The following is an 8,051-nucleotide window of genomic DNA, read 5'->3' as shown; positions in this document are numbered from 1 at the left end:
TATATTTCCTCATTAATTCATCGTCAACTTTCTCTCATTTTGTCTCATTAATTTCTCAATATTTTCATCTCATTAACTCACTCTAATGCATGTGGGATTCAGTCCCTAGCTACAACCAGCAGGAGGCCTTACCAAACCAACCTGTTGGCACTTTACAAATCTATATCAATTTCAATTACTCTAGTGAATTGCCTAAAGTTTTTTAGCTCTATACATATACTTGAAAAAAAGTCCCTATATATTCTAAAAATTGTGATCAGCCTCCCTATTAAAATGTCTTTATTTATAGGATAAATTTCTTAAACTACCCTTTATTGTTAAAATAATTGATTATGTATACCCTCACTGTTTGAAAATTGACTAACACTGCGCCTACTGTTTTTGGCAATTGACTAATCTTTTTTTGTCAGTAACATATGTCAACCGAAATAGTTCTTTTCTTCCGATAATGAAAGAATGGTCCTCGTGATTTATTAGAACTCGAGGAAATGCAGCATAAATTCATGGAAAATAAAAGAAAAAAAATAGTAGGACTACTGCATTCATTTTAAAAGTGCCAATTCAAAATTCAAAGTTCCCTCGAGAGTTCAATTGTACCTCTCAGTGAGACACCTTTGTCTGGAGAGCAGAAAACGTGATTAATATGAGGTTTTTTGTTAAACAACTTCATTGTCTGGAGAATCACTAACCTTAAGGACACCTTTCCCGAGGTAGTCTGACCCTCCATCTCTTAACTCTAAATCAAAGAATTACAACAGATAAATAAATAAATATATATATATATAAGAGGAAGCTCTACACCTTCGCCTTCTAATATATACAACAACAATGGTTCTGAGAGACTGCAATTAGGGAAAAACGCATTTTATCCATCGAAACACCGCTCAGAACAGCAGCCCTAGCTTAGGTTCCATCAGAAAGTGTAACGTCCGCCTGAAAATTTCTCTACCTTTAGAAACCATGTCTAGAGAGGCAAATGAGGAGGAAATGTCTACCACTAACACGAAATGCATTGTCGAGAACTAGATATCAACCAACAAGATAATAAACAACTAACAGAAATCGAAAACCCTTAAAAATGTGCATTTACTGTCATCAGAATCAGAACCTAGAAACAATACGAATAGATTATTAAACAAGACTTAAAAATAAAAAAGGAAACAACCCATGCTGATGTTCGAGCCATCGAGTGGGTTTAACGCGTTGAAGTGTTAATGAACTTACTTCGATCGTAGGGTTTCCACGACAATCGAAGATCTGCCTAGATTCTTGGGTTTTCGCCGGAACTAAGGATGCTGGAACTAAGATCTCAGCCTTAGTATACATCTTAGTTCCTGGGTTTTCATCGGAACCGAGAATGTTGGAATTAAGATCTCTTCAATGGAACTGAGATTGACGTCTCTGCTCTTGGGTTTTTGTTTGAAACATATAAAGAAATAATGAAGAAAAGGTTTTAGGGATGGTATTTTAGGAACATAAGTCAAAGGGTATTTTTAGGAATGAATGTGGAAAGGGTATTTTAGGAATCTTTAATAAATATATCAGTCATGTGATGTTATATGTAATGGAAAGTTTAAGAATGTTAACCGCAAGGGTAGAGTTAGTCAATTGTCAAAAACAGTAGGAATAGTGTTAGTCAATTTTCAAACAGTAAATGTACACTTAGTCAATAACTAAACCATAAGAGTAGTTTAAGAAATTTACCCTTATTTATATTGCTTTGTCTTGAAAGCCTAAAATTACGAAATTGGGACAACCTTTTTTTTCTTCACGCCAAATGGCATGAGAACTAACTTGAGATGTTCAATGTACAAGCATTGTTGTGTTTGGTTTGAAGGAAAAGGTAGGGAAAGGAAGGGAAAGATAAGGAAATTTTTACAAACCTTGTATAAGTTTCCCTACCTTTTCCTTCAAACCAAACATAACCTGAGAAAATTTGTCACAATAAAGTCTGGAATATCGAACCAGGTAAATGTTGATGAAAGAGATAGTGCTTTTCTGGCCAGAAAGTGCGCCACAACGTTCCTGGATCTTTTAATGAACTGCACTGAACAATGGGGTATTTGGTTTAACATAACCCTGCAATCAATAAGGGTGCCAATGGATCGGTTTTGGATTGGACCCCGCCCAGTCCAAAATCAATTTTGACCGACCAAAAAGACATAATGGATTGGACCACTCCAGTCCAAAATATTTATTAGATTAGACTAGACCTGGTCCATCCGTAATAAATTTATACTGGATTTAGTTAGATTAAAACCAATATAAATTAAAATGCATTTGAATAGATTGGATGATTCGAACATTGAATTGGACCGGTCCAAAATAGTCCAAATTATTCATTGGATTAGATTGGACCTGATCCATTTGTAATGGACTCACATTAAACTGGACCGGATTGGACCAAATCCAGTCCAATCAACAACCCTAGCAATCAGCAAAGTAATGCTTTATACGCCAAGGAGCATCAGACCTCCAATAGGGACTTTATGACAATGAGTGCACACCCCCTCAAATATAGCATGGTCTAATTGGAGATCCGAGGCTAGTTTCAGGCTTTCTTTTAAAGCTAGCACCTCAATCTCCATTGGAGAGCAAATCGCAAAATGGGACAACCTCTTGCATTTTGCTAAAAAAGCTACGTTACATTTGGGTTCAAGACAAAATGACGTAGATATGCTGATCAAGAAAGACAAAACTATATGGATAGAACATGGACGGTTTGAATCGGCATAGCAACTTAGTAAAATTATTAATAAACATTAAAAATGGAATTATTAGTTTTGAATTAGTTTTTTCTTCATTTAAAATCAACTTAAGCTCCATTTAGAAATAATAAAAATTAATAAAACATAATGTAACATTACTAATAAAATATTATCTAACAATAATAAGAATAAATTAAAATTGATTTTATTGGAAGAAAGCTCTTATAATTTCCATTTAAAATAATAAAATAATTCCCATACAATTTAAGGATAGCTAATAGAAAATTTTTCTAACAAAATTGATAAAGAACTAATAAAAGTGAACTATGTTTATAACAAAATTCATAGAAAAATAAAAATTAAAAGTAACAAAAACTATTTGATAAAATTACCATAGATTAGTAACTACTTATTAATTAAAACAATAATATTAATAATATTATAATTGACTTTCTTGAGAAACAATTGATTTTTATTAATTTAAGTCCACTTGAATTTATTTAAAATAACATAAATTAATAACATCTTAATAGAAATTGATAAAAATTTGAAATTTAAGAATTGTTTTTTTAATGCAATACAAAATTAAATTCCATCTAAAATAATAATAAACACAAAGACTAGTGAAAAAAATAATAAAAAAGATTACATTTTAAGAAGAAAAGATAATAAAAAATTATCCAAAACTAAATCCCATTTAAACATAATAAAAACTAATACAAATTTATTAACTTAAAATCTTTTAAGTTCTATTTAAAATAATATAAATTAACACAAATTTATCTAACAATACATAACATAAAAATAATGATTGGATTGGTTTGAAACAACTCAGCCTAGCCCAATTGAGAATTTTATATGATCCTTTTGATTCAATCTCCCTTCACAAACAACATTTCAGATGATTAATATAAAATTATTTATTTATGTTTATATATTAATTATATAGTGCAATTAATATATATATATATATATATCAAAACTAAGCAACCAATAATTTTTCTCCTTTTTTTGAAATTTTTATTTTTTTATTCCATGTCATTTTTGAAACAACCAATGAGATGCACTTTCCAATCACCTAAATAATTTCTTCTCCTAAAATTTCTCCCAAACTACCTCCCCAACTTTCTCCAAAATTATCTCTAATTCCTATTTATCTTCTAAATTATCTCTAATTCCTATTTATCTCTAATTTAGTAGAGAGTTTCTCTCATAAATTATCTATAATTCCTATTTATCATTTCCCCTACTTTTTATCTATATCTATCTAAAGAAAGTTTAGGTTAAAAAATTTAAGAACTATTTAAATATTCTAACAAAATTATATAATAACTTTAAAACATCTATTAAAAATACAAAAAAAATAATTTTATATATTTACAAAATTATGTACTAACAATTTAAATTATGTTTATTTGGATTATCAACTTAAATGTTTTTCAAAATTTTAATAATATGTAATAGCTTTAAATAAATAAAATTCAAAGAACAAAAAAAAATAGATATTTTATAGATTATTTAAATATTTAAATAACTAAATATTTATCATAAATATATTTTAAATAGTTAAAACACGAAATTAACTAATAAATAATTTTATATTTTTTATAAAATATATCACGAAATTATGTACTAACAATTTAAATTATGTTTTTCTAGATAATTGATTTAAATGCTTTTCAAACATTTAATAATATGTAATAGCTTTAAATAAATAAACTTAAAATAACACAAAATTTTAAATATTTATCATAACTATATTTTAAATCATTAAAATAACAAAATTATGTAATAAGTTTGAAGATTTCTTTAAAGCAGAAAAATAGTTATAACATAATATTGAAATTAATAATAATTTAATATATTACAAAATTAATAATGAAATTATGTAATAATTGTATAAATTATGATTTTATGGATAATTAAATTCCATATATAACTAATATTTTACATATTATTTAAGTATTAAAATAATTGGGTATTTTAAATAAAAAGGTATTTAACGTAACTAGATTTTAAATAGTTAAAATAAAGTAAATATGTAATAAATTAAAAAAATTCTATAAAGTATAAAAATAATTATAACATAATATTGAAATTGATAATAATTTAACATTTTTACATAATATTGTAAATAACTAATTTCACTTTTATCAAGTAATAATTCGAAAAAATAAATTTCAAGAAAATTAATATTTATTAATAATAATTTTAATCTCTTAACTTGTATTTATTATATAATTATATATACTAAAATTAACATTTATTGTATTTTAGTAATTATTTATTGTTTTGTGATAAATGTATTTTCAATGATTATGTATAAATTTATTTTGTTTTGTTATTTAATAGCAAACATTCAATAATTATTGGAGATTAAATTTAATTAAATTATTGTACTTATTGTATCTTTGTTGTGACTTATTGATTAATATTTATAAGAGATTAAACTATTATTTGAGATTATACTATTTATTGACTAAGTTAATATATTTTTAGTACCTATTGTATTTTTTCTTTATCAATATATTTTTAATAATTGTGTGCTTTTGCTATAAATTTTCAATAATTATTGGAGATTAAACTATTGTTATTTATCAGAGATGAAACTCTTAATTTAGCTGCAATTATGAGTGTTTATGAGTTGGTTCGGTTCGGTCGTAAGCTATTTGGCCAACCAAATTGGCCTGGTCAGGTTGGGGAATTGGTTAGCTGAAATCGATGAATATTTTTGTGAAAACCAACCCACTCATGTTATATCTATTTGGGTCAATTTTTTTGTTCAGTCAGTCGGTTCAAAGATTTAAACTTAAAAATTAAATCAAACTTTAAAAATCATAGTGCAATTATTAAAAAAATAAATTTAAAAATTATATTTATGATATAAAATGTTTTAGACTAAGAAATATGAGAAATTTCCCACTTTTCCATATAAAAGTTTATATTTAAAATATAAAATGTTAATATATATCCATGGTTAGGTTGTTTAACTTTAGTTGGTTTACAAATGTTCAAAATGAAATTGATCCAACTTGGTTGAATTGGAAAATTTTTGAACCATAGCCAACCTAAAATACTAGAAAATCAACCAACTTGGGTCAAGTTTATCAGGTTGGCCAGTTTCATCAATTTGATGAATTAACCTAATTGAAATTAATTATTGTTATTTTTGTATTATAAAAAAATATTAAAAATAGTATATAAAATATGAATAATTATTAAATTTTATTTAAAAAGTTAAAAATATAAAACAATTGTGTATTCTCATGTGATTCTATTAGGGTCATTTACTAGAACACATCTTATAGTTTTACATATTTACTTAAACATACCTTATGGTTTTTATTTTATTAAAACATCCAATATATTTAACAACTTATTTACTTAATCAACATTTCATTGAGGAGTGTTTATTTTGCCATTAGACCCATGATTTTTTATTCCAAAAATACCCTTAACATGTTTTTTTTGTACAGAAAATAAAATTAACCAAATATAGCCAATAAACCGTCCGTTTCTTATAAAGGGCAAAAATTTTATTTTTATATTCTTTTGATTAAAATTATTTAAATGAACATTAGGGTCAATACTATCATTTTTCATTGTCCTCTAATGGAAGATTAATTAAATTCATCGCAAATTATAAAATGGTGTTTTAGTAAATTTTTAAATATAGGATAGATTTTACTAAATCCATTCAATTATAAAGGGTATTTTAGTAAATGACCATTTATATTATTTAGCTTCCTCTTAATAAATCCTGCGCATCGCACGGTCCCCACTAGTATATTATTATAAAGTGGATATCTGTCTTAATTTTAGTGCAATGACCTCACATCCTATCATGTCTCACTCAGCAGTTCATCTTCTCTATTTTTTGTGTTGTTAACTCGACCATTAGAGTTGTTCACACTCACAGTATCTCTTGGGGCCTCTCGTGCAAGTGCTTACATAGTTACATTAATTGAGGTACGAACCCAATATAACACAAACTAGGTGGCACTTCATTAGCCGAGGTGACACTCTTACATGATGACATGGTGTTTGGCATCATAAGTGGGCTCGATTCATGAGTGTTTCTTTCACTTTTTTTTTTTTTTTTTTTTGAAAAAATACAAAAAAAGGAAATTTTGAGACGCATGTTGATGTGGCAGATCCGATACTATTTTGTCGGGTTCAGATCCCCTTCCCTTGGATCTTCAAATCGGATCATATCACCCCTATCCAATCCAATATATATATATATATATATTTATTTATTTATTTATTTATATTACATTTTTGTAAATTTGTCATATTAATTTTTTTTATAAAAAACATGTATATATATATGATGAAAATAGTTAAAACGATATTTGTATTTTTTGTTGTTCTTTTTAATTATTATATTTTAATTTTCTTTTGATAATTTATTAAATTTTTAATAAATTTAAATCGAATTGGATCAAATCGAATATCTGACTTCTTCACCGAATTTGAATTCAAATCCATACTTACAAGATTTGATTGGATCTCCGGATCAACTCTTAACCATGTCAAATCAGATTTGGATGTACTCTAATTTGAATCCAACTCGGTCCATTTGCATCCCTATATTTGACATTTCAAGAAATCAATCATTTCTGAATCTCGAAACTAATCATTGCAAAAAAGTTTTTTTTTTAAATACTACAAAATGAGATTTTCTTATCGATTCCATTTATTTGCTAATGTGACATGAATGATACAACAGCAAAAATAGAATGCTTATAAAACGCTTTAGTGCCAAATACCCACTTAGAAGATGTCTCTAAGTGGGTATAATGTCAAGTTTATCTTTACCCTAAAATGAAGGAAATCTTTTTAGTGCAAAATACCCACTAATCATCGAAATTCAGGTGAATATATGATGCAGTTTGCAGCTTCAAAAGAGTAATTCTAGATGTCGTTGGTAGAAAGGTGAAATCATTAATAACCATAAATAAAAGGGAAAATTCATGATGAGTATCCTGTGCTTCGGATCTAATGCCAATTTGGTCTCCTAAATTTAAAATGTGACAATTCAATATTCAAAATTTTAAAATGTGTTAATCTATTATCTATCGTTAACTAGCTGTTAAATGACATTTGAAAAAGGCACAAATGCCTTTCAAATGTCATTTAATTTTCTTTATCAACCATCCAAACGTTAACAGAAAAATAACACTCATAATTCCTTGTCTCTTATTCAATAAAGTTGGGATCTAAAATGCCCACTAAGACGAAAGAAGTAGGGATTTTGGATTGTTAATTTTTTGTCAACGTTTGAATGGTTGATAAAAAAATAAATAAATGACACTTAAAGGGCATTTATGTATTTTTAAA

At 26.8% G+C, this 8,051-nt stretch overlaps 1 long non-coding RNA gene across 1 annotated transcript; it reads right to left on the bottom strand.

Moving 5' to 3' along the window:
* Positions 1-515: 515 nt before the first annotated feature.
* LOC148867854 (uncharacterized) lies at positions 516-1,397 on the bottom strand. The gene is made up of 2 exons (XR_016109455.1): positions 1,225-1,397; positions 516-933 (listed from the first exon to the last, which is right to left on the bottom strand). It is a non-coding gene; the product is annotated as an uncharacterized LOC148867854 (long non-coding RNA).
* Positions 1,398-8,051: the final 6,654 nt, after the last annotated feature.

This window comes from Nelumbo lutea, chromosome 3, assembly GCF_056320005.1.
Source record: "Nelumbo lutea isolate HS-2025 chromosome 3, American lotus-T2T, whole genome shotgun sequence".
Taxonomy (NCBI): Eukaryota; Viridiplantae; Streptophyta; class Magnoliopsida; order Proteales; family Nelumbonaceae; genus Nelumbo; species Nelumbo lutea.
This window is presented reverse-complemented; position numbering and strand designations above follow the sequence as displayed.